Source organism: Lepidothrix coronata, unplaced genomic scaffold (assembly GCF_001604755.1).
Source record: "Lepidothrix coronata isolate B3197 unplaced genomic scaffold, Lepidothrix_coronata-1.0 Scaffold7, whole genome shotgun sequence".
NCBI classification, from domain to species: Eukaryota; Metazoa; Chordata; class Aves; order Passeriformes; family Pipridae; genus Lepidothrix; species Lepidothrix coronata.
In genome coordinates, this window is record NW_016690187.1 from 11,434,904 (window position 1) to 11,461,879 (window position 26,976).

The following is a 26,976-nucleotide window of genomic DNA, read 5'->3' on the forward strand; positions in this document are numbered from 1 at the left end:
GCACTGGAAAATCACTGAGCTTTCCTTGTTCCATGATGCAATATGTTCTATAGCTGTAACTATATGATATGTAAATATTTATTTTTATGGCTTGATTTCTTCCTTAGTGTCTTCTACTTTTTACTCAGGCATTTTATTCAAATTCTGCTTGAAAAAGGTACAGCAGGAAAGCTTTAACAGAATCCTAGATTAGAGAAGAAACTGAATATGTATTAAAGATGTGTGGTTAGATTAGTGCCCATAAAATGAATGGATATGAAGATATTTCTAAAAGGATGTATTAAATGCATTCTTTTCTTACTCCTATCTCTAAAAACTCTGCTTCATTGTTATCCTTTGAGGCATATGGTTAGAGCATCTGGAACCAATCAGTCCATTGAAACTCATTCTTTCACATGTATTATTAATAAGAAAAGTATTCTTACAGTAGTTTAAAGGTACAGTAAGAACTTTCACTACCTCCCTGCATTCTCTGCATGCTCATTGATGCTTTCAGGGAGAAAAAAAAGGTACACTGAATTAAACTTCTGCCATGCTTCACTCTTCAGAGTATAATTGGAATTAAAAGGTACAAAAATGTTTCTTTCACATGAATATCAGGTGATAGGTTTGGTAAGAGTAGCGTAAAAAGAGTGCCACTTTTATGTAATTAATACAATGAGCTGGGTTGTTATATACCCAAAGAGGTTATGGCATTTCACTGCAGATCTGGAGTGAATCACCTCAAGTGACACTGGAGAGGGTCCAAACAGCATCATGCTGCTTTAGCTAGACAACTCAAAACTGAAAAGGAGCATCAAAATTTCACATATTTTTTAGGAATTAATGCCAGGAAATCCATGAGCTTTTTCCATGCTTCCTCTGAGAGGGATGTGAATAACACAAGCAGTCGTCTTCCCTGCTCAGTGTAGCACAGCCTTTCACCTGGAATCAGTGACCTTTAGTAAATTCGTGTACATGCAGATGTAGACCATGGATGGGATGATTCAGGAATAGCATAAAAGTAAAGCAAGAATAAATACTGGAGGGTAATATATTTATACAAGTCTTTTAGATCTTAGTGTAGAATCTTCCTTGGCAGAATGGCTATGAATACAGTCAAGAATAAGGTATTTACTTACCGGAATACCTTATGAGCAAGCTAAGGAACTGGCTGCTTTGTTTTGGTATTTAAATGTTTGTTTAGTTAATGGAAGCTCACATTTCCTCCCTTTACCTTCTTTGCCCAGGATACTCAAGTGTATAGTTAGCATACAGGCTTCAAGAGTAAAAAGGTCAGGTTTGTATGAGGAAAAAATGGTAAAGACAGGGTGTGAATGACAAGGCCAATTGCCACGGGGGGACGTAGTAACTTTTTTTGTAGATGATGATGACTTGGATAGGAAACATCCTCTGTCTGACCTTATTTGCTAACTGCAAGTCATTCCCACTGCAAACAAGGATTTGCCCTGTCAGATTGTCAATATCACCTATCTCATACGTATTACAAATTACCCCTTTTTTCACTGTTTGTGCTGGCTTTGGTCGGGACTTTCTCACCTCACTGTAAGAATGCAGCTGAATGCTGGCTTCTATGTTACCACACCAAACCTCAGCAGGCCTGGGGTGGGGGCTGATGAGGAAAATGACATAACAGGTGTTGACTGTCCCTCTTCCACACATAAATAATGTCAAGAAAGGTTGCTGTGGCAGTCACAAACGGTTTCAAGTTCAGCAAGTTCAACCTACTATCCAAATTGTTTGTTAGGAAATGTAAAAACTATGGGACTCTGACCGACTCCCTCGCAGCTGAGTGAGAGGCAAAAAAGGGACCTTGTTAGCAGATGCTGTAGATTGTCTAATGGTAGATGGGTCCTGATTTTTCTGCTGATTGTTAATATACAAGTAAGTCCATTTACCTGGAAATTACAATAGAATAAAGCAAATGTAGTATCAGGAGAGAGTTGTGCAACAGAGCTTTCCTCATTTCTGTGTACCAATATTATCATTTGGGTAAGAATAAAGTGTGATTATTTTTCTTAAATGTATTACATTATTTATTTTATCATCCAGATGACAAGGCAAAACAAATTAGTTTCACTTTTCCCATAGACTTTCAAACCAGAAAACTGTCTATGTTTTCATGGTAGCTTTTCCTTTTTCTAATGTAGGCAAATAATTTTTTAGAAAGCTAAAGAACCAGGGAATCCTTATCCTTGGAAACTAGCTACAACCAAACTGACCCTCAGCTTGCTGTCCCGAACTTACCCAAATGCGCCACAGTGTTACACGGTATTGTTTCCAGAGGTGCTGGAATTCTATTTGATCCCAAAAGCAAGCTCATTTGCCCTAACAATTAGCTACCATCAATAAAATTCAAAGACTTTCAGTGACAAAAACAGCTTTGAAATGAAATCAACTGTTTACAGAAAAGAGATATTCTGAAGACAAGACTGGTAATTTGCAGGTATGTATGATGACAGGAGTCACTTCAGCTGCTCTGTAAGGCAGGGACGGTCACTCAGTCACAGACTGCAGGGAGACTTGCAGCATGCTATGAGCAAGGCAAAACCAAGGAACTTCTGCTTGAGTGGAAAAAAGGGCCAGTGATGGATTATTTTAGCACACTGAAGATGGTTTTCTGAGTGGGACAACAAAAAATGCTGTACTTTATTCTCAGTGACTGTAAAACCTTACTCAGTAGAGAAAAAAAAACCCTAAAAAGGTTCTCTTCACTTTCAGGTTCTTCCTTATATTTCTGTATTTCCCCTTAGTGAAAAGCCCCAGACATACTGTTTCACACACAGTATTTTAGCAGAATTTTTAGCAGTTATCACCTTGTTAATGCTACTTAGAAATGTAAGCTTCAATATATTTCTAGTTATTGAATGTTACCAAATTTATCCGTATATAATATCCTTCTTGATGTTCTACTGTAAAATAAGAAAATGTAACTGTCAGAAATAACATTAATGTTATTCCAATTTTTTTTTTAATTTAGTGAATGAGCTCAATTTTAACACATAGATCTGAGATTACTTCTGGGTCTTATCTGATGATGATTTTTTTTTTGATTTCATCTTCTCTTGGAGATATTTTATATCTCATTTTTGATCAAATACATTTATCCATGTGACTGACTTCAAGATAGAGGAATGATATTTCTTTCCCATTGTAATTATGCCCCAAAACATTTTTAAGTGCTGTGAGTAGTAGTATTACTCCCATCTAGAAATCCATGAGCATGCAAGCAGCCAAATTTAAAAGAAAACCAAAAAACACCCCCAAATTCAAGCACGTTTTTTATTAGCATAATCATGAACAAAATACACGCTTTCCTACCTATATTACATAACAATTTTTTGAGCAAAAACATATACTAGTGAACATGAGCTATCCAACAAATTAATTTGTTATAATCCCATATGGATGTTTTTCTAGGTTTGTAAAACTTGGATTATATTCCAGATTCCTCTTAAAAGCATAGTGGTTCATTTCAGTGGTAGGTTGAAGCAATAGGCTCTGAATAGATACTTCCTCAGAGATCTGCACAGGCTTCTCTAAAGAAGAGGATGGAATTAGAAAGTAACACAATTTAGAAAGTAACATGATTCACTCTGTACACAGAATACAGAGGAACAGGACAATTAATCATATTGTGTCAATCAATGAAGGTCCCAGAATCTTTTTAAGCATATTTATACATTAAAGTTATAGACTCCATTGATTCCATGAAGGGCTGAATGCTTCAGTTTGTACCAACAGCAAGCTGTAGGAACCTCTTTGAGGTAGAGAGCTCTAGAGGCCACTGGAAAAGATCAGAAAGAAGGCGAATGCATCAAATGATTAATATCCTAAAAGTTAACAGCAACCTAACTACTTCAGTAACTTTGAGACTAAAACCATAACACACGAGGCCCCAGATGTCACTGGCCAAAACCAGAGGATGACACAAAGAATTCCAGGACGTTTAATTTTATACAACCACAGCACCAGGAAAGTTTATATACAGCTTTGTTACACAAAGCAAGGTGGAAAAGGTGTTTGCACAATCTGGCAGTTTATGCAGAGTTCAAATGCAAAGCACAGAGACCCCTGTGCCTCCATGACTGCACTGCTTATACTCTGCCATCTCCTGAATGAGATTCCATCAAAGTATTGAAAGGGAAAGATGTAAATACTAATGAAGATTAAGTTGGATTTTATTAGTTCTTTATAGTTTGATATTCCAAACTAAACCACAGCTGGGTACTGACTGACACAGAAGACATTATTAATTGTATTATGATACACCTTAATGCAGTAAAATCGTATACAACGGAGTAACTGGTCTTGTGAGGTTTTAATTGGGAACAAGAGCTTCAGAAAGTGAGAGTAGGGTTTTACTATAACTATTAAAAATTCCAAACATGGTTTTAGTTTCTAAGGATTCATATAATAAATCTTTGCATCTTTACTAATTTTAGATAATTTTGTTAAGCCAAATAAAAAACCCAGTTCAATGTTTAAGAAAATTTGAAAGAGACTTGTAGTTTCTAGCATCACAGTTTTCATACCTTTTAATTTGACTTTGGTTTTAGTTTTTATCTGTATTTTTAAGAAAGGTGAGGGAAAATGCTGTATTTAAAAAATTAATGTTCGTAAGAAATAATTTAGCTGCAGGAGAAGCTTTATTGATTTTTAGGGCTGGGATTTGGGAATTGAATTTTTCTGGAGCATAACATTTTGTTTACTGGTGGTTGATAAACTGCAGTGTCACCTGCCAGCTGGCTTCAGCTAAAGAAAGCTGATTGATAGCCCAAGACATACATATGAAAAACAAAATTATAAAAATGGTAGAAACTTTTTTTCACCCTAGAATTTGTCAGGCTAGGTATTCCTTTGGCTTGAATGGGATCATTCCTATTATTTACAGTCTGCATTATTCTATCTCTTATAGGCAGCAATCACCATTACAGTTCTGTCTACCAGGCTTTTAACATTCCGTGCAAAAAAATAGTTTGGACACACTGTACAGTCTCTGGATGTGTATCATCATACAGCACAATTTAGACATTTATCCATGTGTCAACTGCTAGTTCATGTCTTCTGTATGAAGATGCCTGTGGTTAAAAAAAGTACTCCAGTGTTCAGGAGTAAATAAAAAGAATTACATAATTTACATGTTAAATGCAGAGGTAGAAAGCAATAGCAAGAGGTTTTTTGGGAGGTTTTGTTTGGTTGGTTTTATTTTCGTTTGGTTTTGGTTTTTTGAAGTTTCCAAAATAATCTAATGACTAATTTCTTCAGCTTTCTCTACACAACACTTAGTTCTATGAATCTTGCCTTAACCTTTTTTGTGCTGGCTATGGTCTGCAGGCAACTGTTTTTCACACCTATTAATCCTGTTTCTTGACTTGTGGTTTGAAGCAGTTTGGTCCATCAAAGGGGACGCCCTTCTCAAAGGGTCAAAAGCCCAACTCCCCCCCCCGCCAAGTATTGCATTTCAGTTAATAAAGGACTGGCAGCAAGGCCAAGGAATCCTGTATACCTTCATACCAGTATTTCATAACTGTCTTTTCTGTCATCAGATGTGAATGGCAGACAGTAATCTGAATTTTGATTGGTTAATTAACAGTGATTTAGAATTTAAATTATAAGTAATTTTCTAGAGGAGCACTGAGTTTGGTGAAAAACAATACTTAATTAAACTGCTATTATCAGAGAGGAGTATCTTTATTAGATACACTTTTTTTTTAATAATCCCAGGGAGCTCAGAATCCAAACAGATTCATGAAGACTACAGAATACATATTTAGTACAGTTATTCAGTTTTGTTTTGAATGTCTAGAACATACCAGATTAGACCACAGAAACTCCTTGTAATGTTTGAGGAATATGACCTAAGAAGGCTACTATGTGCCTGTCAGGAGTGGCCAAAAAGGTATATTAGGGCATTACATTTGTGAACATAGGTGGTCTGCAGGCAGACATGGACACAAAGCATACAGTATGGACAAACACTTCTGAAAAGTTTGTGGCTTTAGAGGCCTTTCTTTTGACTACAAGCTCTCACCATTCCATGCCAATTTTCTCTTCTAGGAAAGAGAAACAATCATCTGTCATTTATCTTTCTGATTCTCTAATAGGGGCATAGAAGAGATCCCCTATGCAGTGCTATTGAAAGATCCTTGTCCCACCTCACATTCCATTTAGAAAACAGGCGAACAAAACCCCTTTCCTCTTCATCAAAGTCTCAGAATGATTAATTCTGGCATTCCATCCTGACTCGATATCTTATGATACCAAACATAGCAGCAAGAGAGTAGGAAAGTGACTCTGCTACTTTGTGGATGCTATCAATCTGGTTGGCCCCGTACTTCAGAAAAGCAGACAAGGAGCTCTTAAGTTGTTTACTTCCGTCATTTATCATCAAGGACATGTTGATCACAAGTTTCCTCAAGATTAGTTGGCAGTTTAAAAAACCCCCAACAACACACAAATGAACCAAGTCTGCACTAAACAAGCAAAACCCACATGGAGCATGTGATGCCTATTCAGCATCTCCAGAATCTGCAAGAATAACAAATGATGATAAGTGGGTCTTCTTACTTGCATTTTAAAAGCAACTGCTAAATTAAGAAGAAAGTAAGTGTTACTGATTTAGGTACCTTTATCAGTTAAAAAACCCCCCAGAGTTCTCAGTTTCATTCCCAGAGGAATGTAGAATCACAGAATGGTTGAGGTTGGAGGGGACCATCTAATCAAACCCCCCTGGTAAGGAAGGTTTTCTCAGAGCAGATTGCACAGGATCACATCCAGGGAGCTTTTGAGTATCTCCAGAGAAGGAGATACTCAGCAAATAGAGCTGTGAATGGGACCAAGGGAATTTAATGAGTTGAAACTACTGTTTGAAATCTAATATTTGCTTGCTGAGTAGCAATAATGGAATCTTTACTAGGAGTAGGATTGTTAGACCTTAGCTGTGATTCACTGGAGTGTCTATTTTGTCTCACTGTTCTTGATCCTTTTCTTTTTCTTACAGCTTGAATAACCAGTTTACAGCCATCCCAGAGTTGGGTGGAAATGCTGGGGTGAAAATTAAGGGTGTAATGGCAGAATAAGATGATTTGCTACTGTTCAGAATCTCTGGATCACTTCTGCATAACAAGGCCAAACTTTTTAATCTATATCAAAACACATATACTACAAAAATGACAATGCAGAGATATACTGCCTTAGGCTATGTCCTTGAGTAGCTACAATGCTGTCACCTTTAAACAGCTTCCAGCCCTGGCCTGTGGTTCCAACACAGAACAGCAGAGAAGAATCCTCCCTCCATCCGCAGCCCATGTCTCTGAGCAGCCCATAGTTAATTCAGCCTTTTGCAAAGATCTAGGTAAGATGTTCATCAGGAACAATGTAGCATTAAGACTATAGAATATATGGCATTAAAGACAAGGCATCATAATCTAACCTTGAAATAGCTCTGAATTATTGTGCTAGTCACAAAATTGATCTCTCTGGACATTTAAGAATTGTATGTATGTATAAACCAAACAAACTAATTGAATGCCAGTCCTTGCTCAGACACAGCAATTTAGACAGCTCAGACACAGTATTTAGATATATTTATAAGTATTGAGGGAGCAGAAGCAGTATTCTAGTATTTTCCCTATGTCAGCCCTCATATTCCTGAACGTTTCCCTGACTAGGCTCGGGATTTGCATATAAGTGCCTACACTTCAGTGACTGCTGCTCTGGAAATAGGGATTTCACAGATGTTCATTTTGCCTCCTGTAAATATCTGAGCTTTAACAGCTCAGTGCCAAAGCCTACTTAATTTTCCTTCCAAAAAAATCAACAAAAAGTATTGTGAATGATAAAATTAGAACCCACTACTATTACTATGTGTTTTTCCTCTGTAGTAGTAGTTAAAAATTAAAAGATACTGGAAGTGCAAAGACAACTTGCAAACAGTTGCAAGACATCACTAATCATGTTGACTTCACAAATTTTTATTTGTGATGAAATCCTGGATACTCAGTTGACCTGAGAGATCAATCAGTGGATTGTCAATAATCCAATCACATAAGAAGCTAAAGTCTGTAAAAATACAGTTTACTAGAAGATATTGCCCTTCTTTTAAAAATGTCTTACAAATTCAGAAATACGCTATAATTCTGATATGAATTGAATCATTAACAGTAAGCTTCAAGTCTGTGGAGAAGGGGCTGTTGTCCTTTTTTATATTTGCACTGCTTCACACAAAGGCATCCAAGTCAAAGACACATAAAAAAGAACACTATAATAATAACAACATGATATGTAATACTATTATATATAATACTACCAATAATGATAGAGTGGCTCTAAAATGAAATATGACATTCTGAAATACATTCCATTTTGCAATGGTATATGGCTATCTCAGAAACTATGTTGCTGTAACAGACTTCAATGAATAGAACCACCAAGAATACCTCCAACAGAGTATCAATTAATTGCAATCTGCTATGAATGACCCTGGAGGACATATATTTACTTAAAAATCACATCTTCCTTCACAGACCGTGCTGGTTTGGGCTGGAGTAGAGTTATTCTTTTTCACAGTAGCTGTGAAAAAATACAGCGTTTTAGATTTGCGCTGAAAACAGTGTCAACAATATAGGGATGTTTTGTTATTGCTGTGCAGGGCTTGCACGGTGTCAAGGCCTTTTCTGCTCCTTGTACAACCACAGGTGAGGGGACTGGCAGTGCATGGGAAACTGGGAAAAGGCACAGCTGGGACAGCTGGCCCCTCCTGACCATAGGGATATTACAGACCATATGGTGTCATGCTCAATATGTAAAGCTGGAGGAAGAAGAAGGAAGGGGTGTTTGGAGTGATGCCATTTGGCTTCCCAAGTCACCATTACACATGGTGGAGCCTGGTCGCCCTGGACATGGCTGAATGTGGTGTTTCCCATGCTCATTGTCCAGGTCTGAACAGTTAAACTGAAGGAAAGAAGGAATAGAAATAATGTATTTCATATTTTAAGAGAGAGGTCAAAAAGGTTTCCAGATGTTAAGACTCTTTCTTTATAAAATATTCTTCTTTTTCTTACTTACAGAAATATTATTCTGCTGTTTCAGAAGAAAAGTAGAATGAAAGTGGGGTAGTAGATAACTATATACAACAGCAACTACAATGTCTAATCCTTTTTTCTTTTGAATGATTAGTTTTACATGCTTCATTCATAAGAGCAAACCCAAAGAGCTTAATGGAAAATGTATGAATGTATATAAAAATAATTAAAAATTATCATAATATAATCCACAGAGATGTCAATTATATAAAAATATTAAAAGCTACAGAAGGTGGGGTTTGCATTTAATTTAAAAAGGAGCATTTCTGAAATGAACTAACGGTTTCTCAGTACAATGTATGTGGAATAAGTCTATTCAAAAGAAGGCATCACTCAAAGTCTGTAAAGTGACCAGAGCCTTTGGAATCAATTTGAGATGTTGCTTCAATACCAAAAGATCTCTTTGGGAAAAAAATGTTGCATTTTTATTACAAAAATTACAGAACTTAAACTGTTGGAAGGAGGCTAAAGAAAGAGTCAAATCAACCTAAAGATTGATTAGACAAGAAAAAAACCTTCTAAAATTTAGAAAAGGTTGAAGAAATAAGTAATCTGCAAAAGCAGATTATGAAGGTTGGTTTTGGAAATCTTTGTCTAGTGTACATATTCATAACTTCATTAACTTCAGCTGCATTTTGATAGTATCTGCTCACAGTTTTGTGAAGGCCAAGTCCAGTGGGTTTCAAATTGTTTTTAGGAATAACATCATGTTTTCAGACAGCTTATAGTAAGATTGCTTATTGAAAGTATCTTTCAAGGTGAGGCGGCTGAGCCTGGAAAGCTAAAATTGGTTGAAAACTATAAATATATGCCATACATTATTTCAGGAGACTGTACACCCTTTTGTGTCACTTTAACTGCACAGTACAACTAGTCCTATCTGAATTCTGGCATGGCCTAAAAATGCTGTGAAATACCTTTTGTTTTTATCTGAACATCGCACTACTTGCTGGGTTCTTTAATCATCTAATTAAAGTGCGTTCCTAACATTTTTGATTTTCTAATTCACTTTGAACAAATGCAGTAATTGCTGAGGAAAACACACTTGATCTCTGTGTACAGTATGTGAGAAAAACTTGCACCAGTGCTCAAAGGAGTAAAGCAATTAACTTCAAGACAGTGTCACTGTGTTGATTCAATAAAGAAAAAATATTTGTAAAATTTTAACTATTATATTAAAATGGAAATATTTAGCAATATTTGGATAATTTTTGGACATGCTTAATGCTATAAAAAGAAGAAACCAGTGATATGGTTGTGTAATTTATATATTGCATTTCCAGTTTTAGTAATACCAAATTGTTAAGGCTGTGTTTTCAAGAAAAATAATTCCAATTTTACAGATCCTGAAATAAAATAACAAAGTTCTATAACCAAGTAATTATAAAGGTTTCTATAACAGATGTTGATGTTTCATAGCTAAGCAGCTTTTTCCAAATGCAGTGGGGCAATTTCACTTTGGAGCAGGGTCAGTCAGATACCCCTACGATTTATTCATCCTCATTTTGTTAAACAACATACTACTGGCAACACGGACGTCCAGTCAAGTGAGCTTCTCTTTAAAAAAGAATACGTGATTTTGGATTGTCAGGACCTTGATCATACCAAAGAATCTGTCAAATGCATAAAAACACAGGTTTTACTTCTCATCTGGTCTGTTCTTTCCTCCCGTCTAGCCAATGTATTAATTTTCTGCTCACCTAATCATAGCCCCACCTATGAATCATGTAGGACTGACATGGTCCTGTCAGCCTACTGACACGTGTACTGTACCTCATATACCACAGTGGCTCTGTCACCTAACATTACTAAGAACATCCATCTCATCTTCTTATTTTGTATGAGATGTGCTCTGTGAATGTATTATTCAGCTCTAACCACTCTAAGGTAAATTATCAGTGTAGTGCATTGTACATGACTCCCATTTTATCCCACAGATACAGTATAAGCTGCTCCCTAGCAACTGCAGCAAAAATATACCCCTTTAGGCATTTTTTTCCAGCTACAGAAACCAACTTTCTATTTTATGAACTTCATATGCAAAACAATCTTGGCTACTGCCAGCTCAAATTGTTCTGACTAATGGTCCCTAAGATGTGTTTTTAGCCCTTTGCCTAGTCTGGGTTCTGATACTGAAGCTTATTTTGCAAACCTCCCACCTCAATGATTTTAGCACCAAGGAAAAAAAATTTCCAAACCAAGAAATATCTTCCCAATAAAAACTAACCATTTATACAAGAATTATAATCATGAGATAGAAATCCATTTTAGATGGAAAATATAACTCCCAGCATGCTGGCAAGAGTGATCACACTGGATTTATTTTGTGGAACACCACAAAGAGTCTTTTGGTTGGATTTCATTCACATACTGAATGGGATTGCAAATATTTTCAAAGGACTATAAAGCTTTTAAGTAGTCTATTGCTTCTTGTGTTACCCTAAATCTATTTAAGAAGGCCAGAAATTACTCCTTGTTAGAAAAACTAGTCTCATGATCATGCATTCACCTTGTGAATAAGATGTGGATGCTGTGAGATTGTCATTCCTATAACACACCATAAAATATTTTAAAGAGAATAAGAGAATTATAACAGCTAAATAATATTTCACAAATGAACAGAACCTTCTATCAAATGACATCAAAATTTAGGAATTCCTTCCCCCACCAGAGAAAAGGATGTTACAGCAGATAGTTAACTGCCCCATGCAAAGTCAAGCCTTCAAGTTTGATGTTTTCAGGCTGGTCAGGTTAGCACGTTTAGGCAATGGCTACTTTGGTATTGTTGCACTGCTGTGTAGGGTGAGCCAAAACCATTACCGAAAAAATGATGAGGGAATTGCTGAAAAGGGAAAGACTGGAGCAGACACAATCCATCTTTGATACCTCCTGGTACCAGTTTGTTTGAATCTGGACCTTTCATTTGGCTTCCCACATAAAATGTCAAGCTAACTTTAGGCATCTTTGTACTTATATGGGTCTAGCTCTAAGGTTGCTTAGATTAGGTTCCATGATTAGATTATCTTTGTTAGACTGTTGTACTTAACATGGTGGCAGGCACTGCAGACAAGGATAGCCAGAGTATAACACAGTGCTGCTCTTTTATCATACAAAGCATATTTTGAATTCTTCAACACCTCAACACCCAAGGACCTGTGATGGTGAGACAGGTTGTGTGCAAGAGTTTGTACTCACACTCTTTTCTCTGGCCTTCCAGCATGGTGAAACTCTAACAAGTTCTCTTGCTTACAACTCAGCAGTGATAACTACACCTCCAAGGTTCAGCATCTGCAAGGATTAGATTTTGGCGTCTGTCTTGAGTCATGTCTAAAGTTTAGCTTTTTAAACAGTGTAATAACAACACTGTAAGATACATACACATCCACAAAAATACAACCTATATATTTTAGTTTGAGGCAACTTACTGAGCTTTAAACAAAAGTTCTGTTGCTGCCAAAAAGAATTATAATGAGTCCATGCTACAGTGGTACATACAGAATCTATTAAATTCTACATGTTCCAGAAGCAACTTCTAAAGAATCATTGTACGTTTGTATAAAACTGCACTAATTTTCAACTTTTAAATAAAAAAACCACTTGTAGAACAAAAAAAGAAATCCCTGGCTACAAGATGGTATATGGATGTAAAGAGCTACATACCATCAACTCTCAAAAGGTAGTGGTTTTTTTGAAACAGACTACAGGGCTCACAATGGCAAAAAATGAGTGAATACACTACTGATTTTTTTTTTTTGGTGCAGCTGAGATGACACTAGTGAACTAACTTAATCTGGACATAAAAAGAACAAATCAACAAAACCAAAACCAAACAAACAAGCCTCCCACAAACCCTATTGCAATAATGAAGTGTAAGGTGAATTTCTGACTTTTTTCGAAAGGCTAAAGAATATTTCAAAACTAACTTCTGTCTTCTTTATTAGACTACAGCTCCTTTCTCTTGAATTCTTTTTTTCTGAACAACAAATGTTTTAGAGTACATTAGAGACACTTTTATTCCAAATAACATTCATTAATGCATTTTCTCTCTTCTGCCTTAATTTAATACTGGTATACAAGAAAGCAACAGACACTGAAGAAATTCTAATTAAGATTTTTCAGGCAGTCCTGCTTACCAGAATTGTTGCTTTCTACTCAACATAAAAATTACAAGATCCGTAAAAGTCACATAATTGACTCTGGGTTCAGCGAAGAGGTACACAACTCAATTTAGATATAACACTTCTTACACAGTTGTATTTTCTCATCTGAATCAACTTACATACCAAGAGCTTCATGCCACTGTGATTATATTGCTTCTTTTACAGGAGTCAGTTGGGTGTGTTTGTTCTGCACACAGAGAGAGTACAGTTTCAGTGCTGCTGTGTTCATTTACAGCAGTTTACTGCATATTTTGTCCACATTAAAAATAAAAGCACTGCTACTGTCACACTTGTTGGCAATTTAAAATTAACCCTGAGAAACCTTAAACTAAAGGCAGTAACTATGCAAAAAATAAAGCATGTGTATAAATTTTCTTACTGGGCATCGATACTAAATTCTAAAAGACAAATAAGAAAACACTGGCATAGATGAGATTAGTTCAAGCTTTGTGGCCAAAGAGATAAGATCAACTTTTACAGATGTCAACACTTGTCATTACTACCAAATTCAACTGAAAAAATCCTACCTCACTTTCAAAAACACGTCTTCTGCAACATTAGTTTCTAAAAGGCACAGAGCCCTCATGCTTCCAAAACTGCTAATCTTGCCTACCTAATCAGTTCACCTATGTCCTTTCTATCATGCTGTGAAACATATGTGCTTCAGTTGCAAATGGTCTAAAAATAAGTATATGCATGCATTTTTATCAATTCAAAAGAAAACTCCTATAAAGGCTTAAATATTTAGGATCTACATCTTCCACTGGCATGCAGCCTTGTGGATGGTCAAAAAGACAGCAGTTCCAGGACAGAAGAGCAAACAGCTAGCCACAGAAAACAGCAATTCAAATAGCAATTCAAATAGCAAACAGCAAAAGCAGGACAGCCTTTCCCTTTAGGAAATTCTATCTACCTCTGCAGCTGTTACAGAGCTCCAGAGGATCTGTCCTTTCACTAGAACAGGAAAAGACACCAAACACCACCTCTGTTGACTGATACCTCTGATAAAAAGCAAAGCGTGTGCTGTGTGTACCTACACTTCAAGCCTCTTCCTTAGTACCCTTAGTGAAACTGACCCTAAAAAAAGTGTAAATGACACTCATATACCGATTTATGCCAATTTTGATATGACCCCAGAACAGGGTCCTGAACACCATCTCACTTGGTAAAGGACACATACATTTTCTAAGAAGTCATATGTCACTGCCACCTGGAGTCAAACACTATGCAGAAATTGGCATATTTAATAAAATGCCACTGAAATAAATCCTAGTTAGAACACTGCTAAATGACATGCCCAATTCCTGAACCAAAGTAATCATCTTCAGTGTCAATGGGTAACTACCTGGCACCAAAAAATGGCATTACTATTAGAGCCATGAATTCATCACTTCTGTATTGAGTAAACATTGGACTTCAAACTGCATTTCCATGAGAGAATTCAATATGGTACAGCTGGCAGTGTTATGAATTCAACCTTGATGCACAGTTTTATTAGTAGTAGTACAGTCTTCAGTTCAGTGAGATTCTCATTTCATGAGCAAACATCCTATTGACTTTTCTGGGAGATTTATGTAATTTAGGTCTGTAAGGTTAGGTCTTCCATGTATATCTTAATAACCTAATTAAAAGAAAAACTGTCATACCACTACACAACATATAATACAGCAATAAGAGGGGGCTGGCTGTTTCCCTTTTAAGCTAACAGGCACAAAAACGTCTAGGCAACACCTTTTTGTACAGTTCTGTATTTCCTCATAACAAGAAATAACTGGGTTATACAAACTCCCCAAATGATGACTTATGCACTTGAAAGGAACAAAGACCATGTGGCATGCATTCCTATGTATGAAAATCCAGTTGGATCAGAAGAGAAAAAAATAAAAATAGTTTTGCAAATTTTACACTCAGAAAAAAAAATAATATACAAGCTTTCTATGAATGCTGAAACAATCCTTGCAAAACAGAGAGTAACATTTTATTTCAAAACTCCATTAAAACCTTAAAACGCATGTCAACTTTAATATTAACTATGTTGCCAACTTAAATTTCTAGCCCAAATTCAGACAATTTTCACTGTTTTATCTCTCTCATTATTTCCAGAACAAATATAGTACAAACACTGAGCAAGGTGTTTCTGACAGTAAGCTAATACTAAAAAAAGGAAATTCAGTACAGGTACTAAACCCACAGGCTGCAGTTTTTGGGGAAAAGGAAGGTATAAACCTTCTCTACACTGTGTTCAAGAGAAAGCTGTTAAATACACTGAAGCTACCTAAATCCTGAAAACTGGATTCACTGAAACTCAGGGAAGTCCTGGTTTTTCATTCTCACGAAAGGGGGGAAAGGACTCGAGATTGATTGAATTGAACTGAGGGCTTAGAGATCACTTTTACTCAGTCCAGTGGGCTTTGGATAAGGACTTTAATGTGAAACTCACTTGGCAATCAACTATTTTCAATTTTGACAAATATTTTATTTGTATCTACATACTTGTATATTAGCCTGCCTTTTATGCATTTGTTAACATTTAATATGGCCATTTCATTCTTATGGTTCTGTTTATTGCAACTGTTCTTTGCATAAAAATTATTTAAGCAGAATAATTATACTGTTTGAAGAATAACTCCAGAGAGCTATAGTTGATATTCTTCTCTAAAGGTGCATAAGGTTATTACAATATTTCATTACCACAAAACAATACATCTTCAGATAGAGGCAGTATTAGCTTGTAATATTTCTTGCTACCATGGTACCAACCTTCCCTTGTAAAGCAATTTAATCACTTCCATATTGGTTATACATGAAATATTAGTGCTGTGCTTCATAGGTAACACCTCCTGAATTTTCCTTACAATACAACTGTATTACTTACAGAGTCAAAAAACCTATTTGTCTATAAGCATGTCATTACATCTCATTGAAAAAAAAGAACTGGTTTTCCAGTTTTTAGTTCTCAATTCAACCAGTCTGGGGTTCATTAATTTTTAAACTTACATGTCATCTCCATCATTCTTTTAGTTATCATTCACATTACCACCTATTAGAACTGTTCAAATACTACAAATCTTTGTCTTTTGAGACAGAGAATAATCACATAATTTTTAATATACGATAAGATAACCTGGTACTTATACATCTAATATTAACTATAATCTTATCTAGCTACTATATACTAAAAGTAGTTAAGATTACAACTATTTGTATTGTTTTACACTTGAAAGATGTGGTCATCACCTTCAAAAGCTCAACATGATTTTATTTTTCAACAATGAAAATACATAAAAGTCAAACAAATTATTTTATTTTTCTCCATGAAAATAGTCCATCAGATAACAAATAAGAGGTGCCTTTATTAATACCATGCTCTTCTTGGCAAATCAGGCAAAAATGTCATCCAGTGAGTTATAAAATCCTGGCACATAAGAACAACATGTACAAAATGGAAGCAATTACAGAATTCTGAGGTAGTGCACAAAGACAACATAATGGATCAACAATTTAGGCATGCATAAATAAACACAGGATATTTAGATGGCTTTTGAACTGAGAAATGGTGATACTAAACTTCTGATCAGCATTTTTATCATCACCGTGGAAATGTTAGGCCAGTCTCTCACGTTCACGAAGATTCCACTCTGCAAGAGAAGTAGGCTGTCACAAAGCCAGTTATCAGCTACTTGAGTCTGCAGTGTCCTCACTACCAACACAAATTTGGTGCGACCTGGCACTTGTGTCTTCCTTACTTTTACTGGGTTATAAAGAAATTTTCCTTTCCCAGAGTTTTCAAATTATGAAGATGATTTCCAGGTGACCTCAGCTGTGACACATTAACCAATACAGGGCTTCCCCAGACTTTTGAAGTTAATACATAGAACAAGTGTGATCTGGCCTAGGCTCAAACTTCTATGCCCTAGTACCTGCCTCTAAGTGGACATGTAATCCCATGACAGCCAGCCCAAATGATCTGCACTAATTTAGCCACAACAATCAAATGCCTCAGTCAAAAGCCAGTGATGAAATGCAGCAGCAGGCACAGGCTCAGAGGAGTTTTCTACCTCCAGGTGGGCTGTCTTTGTTCTGACAAGTTCTTGCAGGGCAAACAAAACCTAGAAGAAGCCTACTGTGACAGTCTCCTTGTTATATGATCCACCACTTCTGCTGCATCATCCCTGCTCATTCACACATTTTACTATGACTTGATGCATAGCCTGATATGTAGTACAAGTCTTCAGAGGAAAACCTATTACTTTTGACTCAGTTATTTTCTGTGAAATTTTATTGAGCTGTTTTGCAGTATGTCATTTTATATTTTAGTTTCTAAAAATATTTAATGAATTTTGTTTCAGAAAACTGAAATGACAAAACATTTGAAAGTGGACAACTGATGCTGTGGTATGACTTTCTTCTCCAAAAACCTGTAAGTGTGCATTTCGTTTTTACTACCAAATGCTGTTCATGAGATTACAGCACTGCCTAATTGTGTCAGATCTGAAGAGCAGTTTTACAATGTGAGTTGCAGTCCCAAAATCAGTTTGTAGGAGACTTTAGATGATATCATACCAAATCTTAAACAGGAAGAATTCTCTACAAATGAAAAACAATTCACAGTAAGCATCTTATTTTGGAACTTCTCAACAGAGTTGTCTGCTTATGTTTGGAATGAGCACCAATAACAAAAGTATTTCACTTCTCTACTATAAATAATTAAAAAGTACAGAACTTCTACAAGGTAGCTCTTAATTTAACTAGTATTTTTTTTGATGCCTCTACTTTTTGATGACACTTATTTTGTTCATGCCCACATCTATCAAGAATTTGTATTTTCTCCTGGAAAATATTCAGAATAAGATACCCATAGTATGGTATTTCAATATCTCCTCCCCACTTGTAACTAGGATATAATATGTCGAATTCTATTCTCATTGACTTCTCATTTCACAAGCTAGACATAATATATGGATAAAGAAACTTTGTCTCAGTAGCAGTATATTTGCCATGTGAAATGTTTAATATGATCCAACTTGCAACATTAGTAGCAGACCAGATGCTCAAATTCTATTCCAGCCTTTTCTAATCTATTTCAAACCCTGGTTAATCAATGGGAATATTTGACTTTGTGCAGTAATCTGAAATCTGCACATGAAAATTTCCAGGAAGTAGGCCAGTCTCTTCAGGGTTTGCAAAACATTTTTTCACCTGAGCTGCAACACAGCAAAACATTTGTGTAATAGGTATTACAGAGCAGAAGTAGTAACGTGCTCTTTATCAGACTGATCAGGTAGAGGTGAATCTCAAGCATGAAAACTTGAGACATTGGACTCAACATGACCTAGTTACCACTAACTTGGTAAAAAACTTTCATGTGAAGCTTTATTCATTGCATGAAAACCTAATACAATCTTTCAGCCAACTTTTAGCAGTGCTCTGTTACTTCCTAGCTTATTTAAAGTAAATACAGTAACAAACTACACATAGCAGAATTTGGATTATGATTAATTTGAGATAAGATGCATTTTCTGTAGCCTTTTAAGAAACATCTAGCATACACAAAAGCTTGACAAAAAGAAAAAATAGTGGCTTTAGTACAAAGTCTGAAATCCAACCAAAATGTATTATTTTTTTACATGGAAAAATCTTGCAAATTCTGAAAGCTTTATGTAAACATTAATATAATAGATTTTTACAGTATAATGGTATGAATGTACTAATGCCACTCTTACCAGGCCTAACAGATCTGATAAATTCCTGAGACTTAAAGTACCTTCTAATGAAGCATAAAAAGAAGAAATTAACTTCTTTAGAATATTTTGTGGATGCTCACAACAGTGTGGCTTCATTTACATGTACCATCCTACCTACGTGAAAGTATTTTTTCTAGGAGAGAGCATATTAAAATTTGGCTGGTGAGTCTGAAGTATCTTATAAAAATTTCAGATGAATGATTGCATACATCTTAACACAAGAAGATACTGTCATAATTAAACAATGGAACACAAGTTCCACTTTGTAGGATGATAGTCTGTTTAAGGCAGATAAGCAGCACAAGTGGCACTGCTTTATCAGTATGCTGCTAAATGTATTCTGCACAGATCCAGCAATTTCCACTACCATGGCCTATAAGTACTGGGAGGAAAAAAGACACTAACAGTGTTCCTGTCCATCCGTTACATCCTTGCAGGCTACCATGAATTCGCTATTCCACATTCAACTAATCTTGAGCTGCATCAGCCTACAGAAAGCTGACCATGACTTTGCAGCTACTGTACACAAGGACATGTTTGTCATGAATAGCACTAGGTGAGTTTCAAGTATACCATGCAAACAGAATACACCAAGACCTTTTTCTGTGGCAAACTGCCTTCTCTTGGTTGCTACAGGTTCCAGCAAACACCACTCATTAAATACATCAGGAATCTGACTTTAAACCACCCATGACAAAATTTAAATAGTAGAAACATATTTGTTATGTACTTGAATACATGCTAGTTTGAAAAAGCTGTTTTGGTGAAGTGTATTGTAGTGCAAAACAAAATGAAAGAAGAATCCTATGGCTGCAACTAACTACAGTTGGTGACACAGTCTTTTAGACAACCAGATTTACACAGCAGATGACCTCATCAATGGACAGTAGAACAGCTGGGGCCTTTCTTCAAAGGATATAAAATGTAATTCTTTAAGCTAAATATTTAAATTAACAAAGCAATAGGCTGACTACTAAAATAGTCCTGTACTTCTGCCAAGTACTTGAACAACAGTAAATCAAGAAACAGAACAGCATTCAGGCTGAGGTTTGACAAGCCCATAAGGCAATTTGTAACTGCTGCTGTTCAACCATCTTGATCTCCTCTTGCATTTACCTTCATAGTTCTATGTCCTCCCTTTCACAGCCTTCGTAAGGTCCTCTGTTAAACGAATTCAAGCTGGCAGAAGGGGTGTTTCTGGTTTGTTTTGTTTTTTTTAAACCAGTGGCCAAGGAGGCAGAGTAGTGTTCTGCCAGACTAATGTGCTGAAGTATTCTGCAAAGCGTTAGGAAGGATGGAGTTATCGTGACTGGAACAAGGGAAAAGGGGATCACCACAGACATGCTGCTGCAGTCACACTGCTGTGAAACCACATTTATTGCTCAGTAACACTAAGTAGTAACACAGCACATAATAATGTGCTAACACACTAATAATACATTTCTAATGTTTCTTTAAACCTCACTCGCAATGCTGTTTGCAATGCAGCAGCTCTTCTAAGTGACATGCCCTGAGTATCAAATGAGTAGCCTGGTTTTGAACAAGGAACGTGAAGAGGTCCTTTCTACATGCCGGGCTTCCAGCCTAACCTCTAATACAACTGGGAGGGAGGAGAGGAAAAACTTTGGTTATTACTGAAATGTAGTGCACAAATGGAAGGTGATTAATTAGATGGTAATGGAGTTAAGACCGTTGTGTAGTGAATCCATAGAGAGGCTAGGAAAGCATTGAAATTATTTGAGTAAATGTCGTTTTGCAATCCAATATTTTTAAAAGCTTCTTTCGTTTTAATTAAGAATAATTTTAATGGCAATCAGTGTGGATGAAATACCATATACCACCATTCTCAATTTCCCACTCAATGCAGCTGGAATAAGTACTATGAATTGTATTTTTCAGAGTTTTCTTTCCGCTTTATCTGGTCTGGATTTCTGGACACAGCATTAATCTGTTAGTCTTATGAGCTCATGTTTACCGAGGTTCAAAGAAACACAAGGAAAAACCAAAGCCTGTGTTACATACAAATAATTTTTAAGATTTACAAACACCCTTGACTGATATGCCACAACACTTTTATTCCTCTAAGACATCAGACATACATGCAAAAAGAACTCATAAGGAATGACACTGTTGGCAAAATCAAGACAAAGACAAGAAGCCTTTGAGCACAGAACTAATGCCATGATGATGGCAAAGAGCTCCAGAAGCACCACGCAGGACTCAGAGTGGACAAAAAGATGACAAATAAACTTCAGTGTAGATATACATAAGCTAATACATCTAATGAAAAATAATCTCAGTCACATACACACCATGCTGACAAATGATTGGAGAAAAAAATCTAGCAGTCATTATTGACAGATCCCTAGAATTAACAGTTTTATGTACAACAGCAACAAAAAAACTTAGCAAAACATCGGGCATTGTGAGGAAAGGCACTGAGAAGAAGACAGAGCATATTTATACAACCTTGGCCCACCCACATCTCAAGTAGCCTATGAAGTTCTGGTTTCTGCATCTCAAGGACAGACTCTAGTCAGAAAAGGGCGAACGAAATATCAAAAGGATGGAGTGCCTGCCTTAGAAAAAGAGACTCAAGGGGAGTTAGGAAAGAAGGCTGAAGTAAGATATGATCAATCAAACTGTGACGATGGTGAACAAAGTAATGTAAAACTTCTGCTTGGTAAATCCTCCAGTAATAGAACAGGGACCTTTTAACAAAGCTAGTACAACATTAGTCTATAAAAGATTAAAAGTGCTTCTTTACAAACCTAGTAGTAAGCTTCTGGAACTTGCCACCACAGGAGGATGTGAAGGTAGTGAGCATCAGCAAGTTTGAAAAAGACAAGTTCTTGGTTTGCAGGTCCACAAATGGTCTCTAAAAACACTAAGCAGATATATACATACCATCCCTAATATGAAAACTAAGTAGGCAGGAAGAGTACAAGGGAATAGGTACTTTAGATTGCTAGGTTTGTGTACAGCCCCTAATAGCATCTCTTAATGTCACTGTTGGGAGATCAAACACTGACTATGAAGGGCCACTGGTCTGACCCAGTAGAGCTTTTCTGATGTTCTTCAGTTTTCTCTAGTGAAAAAACCACAAAGGCTACACTCCTGCTTCTTGTCTGCTGTGAAAGATAGAGGTCAGATTTGAATAACAGCAGACCTTTAGTATAAATTCTAACATACAATACCCTATGTTAAGTGATAAATTAGTACTATATCTTTAAACAAAAATAAGGGTTAGACCCAGGAGGAAATATTTGTGTTAGTTCAGCCAGTGTGACCCCCACAAAGCCACAGATGTTGTTCCACAGCAGGATCAGCTATTTGAGTGAAAATGTAGCCACCTGCTGAGGGACAAAAGAAATAAACATCAGCCCCTCAAACAGTTGAGCTGCAGAACCACTCAAAGGGAAGAAAGGTTAGGCATGAAGAAAGGTTATTCACATTTTTACTAAAGCAAGTCTCAAAAGATAGCAAGAGTTAAAGTCTACTGGTACCCAGGTGGCAGTCTTTAAAAAATTGAGTGCAAAATCCAGTATCTGTAGGGTGTTTTCTGCCCTTTGTACAGAAAGTGTTTATACATGAAATAGGCATATTATAATTGAAATATTTTGAGGCTACTGGTAATACAGAACACCTGCAAAGGGAGAAGGTAAGCTGGCAACACTCCATAGAAATGAATAAATATAGCTCAACAGAATTCTCACACGGTTTCAGTTATATAGCATTTTCTTCATTCACTGCACTCTTAACTATTAGCTCCCTTTCCAGTATTTGGTAACTTCTAGTTATTCAGACACAAAGAATGTATACATATAAATATGTGTAGTGATACATTTTGTGATACATTACATTATACACTTATATATGCATTAAATTACACTTTTAATTTTCAATGGAATAATAGAGTACAGTTTTGATGAGTAACTATTGCAGATATCTAGATTACTCCCATTAGCTTGGGAGGTTAAATTGAGAGCTACAAAAATCAGAATGCATGAGGGTTAAAAAGAGAGTGTCCGCTCCCCACTACACATGCAATACCTCGCAATTTTACATTTTAGGTAGTGATACAAGTGTGCTCCTAAACGAGATTTGTAATTCATTATCACACTTTGATTCATCTCTGTATTAATACTACCCATGAGCAGGCCCAAGACTCTTGTACATCCTTTCTTTCTCCTGGATGTACCCGAGAAAGCTGATCTCAGCCACCAACATATCTGCAGTCCGCACAGCTTTGCCAAAATTATAACTGCCTGCTTATCAGTCAAAGAACAACTTGCCCATCTTCACCTCTCTCCCTCTGTTCAGAGCTGTCTTCTCAGCATCAGGAGCTGAATTCCTGTTTAAGACTATCTTTTCTATGTTCCTTGGAAAGCATTCACAGGAGACACAGGAGCTTAAGAAGAGCACTCTTGGTCATTCACCCATGGCCATGGCAGTGTTAGACAGCAGCAAACACTATCACCACTTTGAAACATCTGAGGCCTGTGAACAAGCAACAAAGGGAACACTTGGATGCTGGGGCATTTTATGCATTGGTTTATCTGGAATTCTGCAGAGCTTCCATACATCAGCATTTAGAGTTGCTCTGTTTGCTAACAGCTACAAGTCAGTGTTTTAACTGCAGTTCAAAAACAGCATTAGCTTTTCCAAAAAGAGCAGTGTACCATTCTCATGATCTAATACAACTAGGAGATATATCATTCATTCATTCATTCATCTTTACTATTAGCTTCTGCAACTCTTCAGTGGTTCAACTGAATGTACACACATACTTATTTCCTAAAAGCATGCTACTTGTTTTCCCTAGCTGTATCAAAAGAAATCATTTTCCTAGTACTCATGGCAAATTACATCAATAATATTTTAGTATCCATCTTTATCTAAGCAAGTAAATAGGTAGCAGGTTGGAGAATATGCTGGATTGACTGCTTCAGTTCCAGACTTCTTGTTATCTTACATATAGTGATACTACCTTATAAAAACTACTCCTACTACAAAAGCAGCTTAGGAAAATCCAAGATATCTTTGAGTGTCCTTTTAGTTGAGAGGCATACAGATGGACTTACTTTCTCCTATATAGAAGAAAACCATGAAAAGCAAACTAACAATTTATGAAACTTCTACATTTTTCTCTAACTTTTAACTAGGTATGAGCATTATATAATGATAATACTTATGAATGTTAGTAAATGTATAGCTGATTAATATTTTTAACAAGTAAATAGTTAATACACTTATATTCACTTTAGTGGTGGGACAGCTGATGCTCCAAAAAAGTTCTTTACTTATTACCAGACAGAGAAGTAAGATAAACACTGAATCAAGCACCCTTCTGAAGTTATACAGTTAACATATTTTGATCTTTTAGAAAAGGTTTCCTCAGAACTGTGCCAGGGAAAAAAAGTAGATAAGATAAAGATTAGCTATGTAACAAATACTGTGGCATATATTCTCCGTATGTACGTCCTCTTTGGAACAATCCTGGTGAAATGAGTGTCACAAATAAAAACTACTCATGTGCTGAAGGTTCTACTGTTTACCTATTCATAAACTAGATTTTTAGATAAAAATTTGGTGTCACTCACAAGGGAAAAAAAAAACCACACAAAAATTTTGGTTTTTTTTTTCCTGAAAAAGCCCATAACGAAAACACAGGTGAGGTTACAAGGCAGACTAGCACATATGAGTGCATAGCAGACACTGTATCATGACTATGTGCAACATACTTGTATCAGGATTGCTCACTAAATTAATCTGAAATACTCAGATAACATTGAATCAAGTTAATTAAAAGAGGTTCCTGAAAAACTGGTTTGACAATATTGCATTTGATGAATCTATCTAGATCTATCCAGAATCCGTGATGTACGAGGACTGTCATTAGCAATTCCTATTCTGCCAAAAATGTTACTCAGTGGGTAAGTAGGCAAGGAGGGAACAATATTAACCTGTATCAGTTACAAATTCCACATGTCAAATCTTTTACACTTATTTGTGCCTTCCCCACAGCTGTAAAAATGGGCTGCAGCTCCCCAAAGCAGAGCATGTTATGTGTAACAATGGTGTTTGCACTGGTTGTTCACCCTTGCATCTATCACATGATTTTAAAAAATTCTGAAAACAAGTTATGCATCACGTGATTGAATGCATCCTTATAACAACTAGTGTATCAGAATACTCAATTAAGAAAAGACAGCAAGATCAGTACACTCCTAGAAAGTAGAAAAGGAAGATTAAAGCTACAAAAGAACAAAAAAATCCGAATCAAGTGAAGAGCTCTTTACATATTCTGCAGACAGTGTTTCTTAATATTTAAAATGCCCAACCCAACACATCCAAAATAACCAAAAGATAACAGGAACTAATTTCCCTTCAATTGTTAGTTGTGGATGCTATCCTGCCTCCTACAGAATCTGTGTCAAAACTCCTCTTTATTTCCATGATTGGAGGATCATGTCCTTCATCGCAAAGTCTGGCAACATCCTGTCAAATTCCTTGAAGTGTTATATAATCAAGATGCTGAATGTTTACATTGCCATCTATACAGACCATCTAAAGTCTGTTTTTATCTAAATTAACAAGATTTTACAATACTTGAAAACCTTCCTATGTCATCTTCTATCACTAAAAGTACAGCAGGTTGAAGAACAATGGAAAAGAGTGCACAGGGAGGGATAAACGGGATTTCATCGTGGAATTCCTCCGTCTCAATAGCCAATGGTCATGTATCAACCGTCACCGTTACACTTACTCTAAAATAACTTTTATTTGAGGTAACTGTGTTAACAACTTTAAGATACAGTCTGCGGCCACACCACCACCATCGCCACCACCGCCGCCTTCGACTGTCTGGATCGCCCAGCTGGGCGTCCGGGACCACCTTGGAGTACAATCCTGCTTCGCAAGGAAGTTCAGACCACCGTCCCCAGACGAGCCCGCCCGCGCTGACCGCCCCCAGCAACTCCACCGGGCCAGGGCACGTCCGCGATGCCGCTCCCGAGCAGGGTAGAGCCGGGCCCGGGCACCGCCGCCGCCCCCCGGGACCCGCGACACCCGCCTTTCCAGCAGCCACCTCCGGCAGCCCCGCACCGGCAGCGCCGGGGCCACCGATCGGCGGCCCCGTTCGGCCCTCCCGAGCCGGCGGAGCGGAGGGGGCAGCTCCGCAGCCCCTCCGCCAGCCCCGACCAGCGGGCTGGTGTCGCCTCTCGCCGCGGCACCCGCGGGCACCGCCGGCAGCCGGGCGGCGGCGGCGGACCAAGTTCCCACCATGCCGCCGGTGCCGCCCGGGGACCGCGCCGGCAGCACCGCGCCGAAGGGCATGGCAAAGGGTGGCGGGGGACGGCGCCCGCCCGCGCCCCCTGCCCGCCGCGGCCCAGCGCCGCCGCCCGCCCCCGGCATCCCGCCCGCCGCTCCGCCCGTGCCGGCACCGCTGCCCGGCGCTGCCGCCGGCCCCTTCAGCACGAGGCGCAAGGGACGCGCACGGGAGACGGGCATCCGCCTTCCCCCGGCCGGACCTTACCGGCCGCGCTCGCCACCCTCGCCCCGCTGGGCGTTCGCCTCTCCCACTGCCGCCGCCGCTCCCGCAGCCGGAGCGCATCCCTGCTCCGCCCGCAGCCGCCACCGCCGCCGGCACCGCGCGCGCCGCACGGGAGCGCCGCGCGGGCACCGCCGGGGCGCGCCCTCGCCGACTGACGGCCCTGGCAGCCAATGGCCGCACGCGCAGCGCCGGGGAGGCGGGACGGAGTGGCGGAAAGGGGCCAATGGGAGCCGGCCCGTGCGGCAACGCCGTTTCCGGGCGGGGGGAGCAGCGCCGGGCTGAGCGGTGGCCGCGCGGGTGCGGCGGTGCCGGGCGGGCGGTGCGCCGAGCGGGAGCCGGACCGGGCTGAGCCGGGGCAGTGCCGCGGAGTCTCCTTTGACGCGCCCCAGCCCTGGCGGAGGCTGCCGGCGGTGCTGCCGCGCGCGGCGGGG

The 26,976-nt window shown here is 38.2% G+C and overlaps 1 protein-coding gene across 1 annotated transcript in view; it reads right to left on the reverse strand.

Annotated features, from left to right (window-relative positions):
• B3GALT1 (beta-1,3-galactosyltransferase 1) overlaps nucleotides 1-26,625 on the reverse strand; it is a 184,956-nt gene extending 158,331 nt beyond the window's left edge. Inside the window, exon 1 of the mRNA XM_017838520.1 lies at nucleotides 26,528-26,625. The gene's annotated coding sequence lies outside the window, so the exon portion shown is untranslated. The remainder of the gene's footprint in view (nucleotides 1-26,527) is intronic.
• Nucleotides 26,626-26,976: the final 351 nt, after the last annotated feature.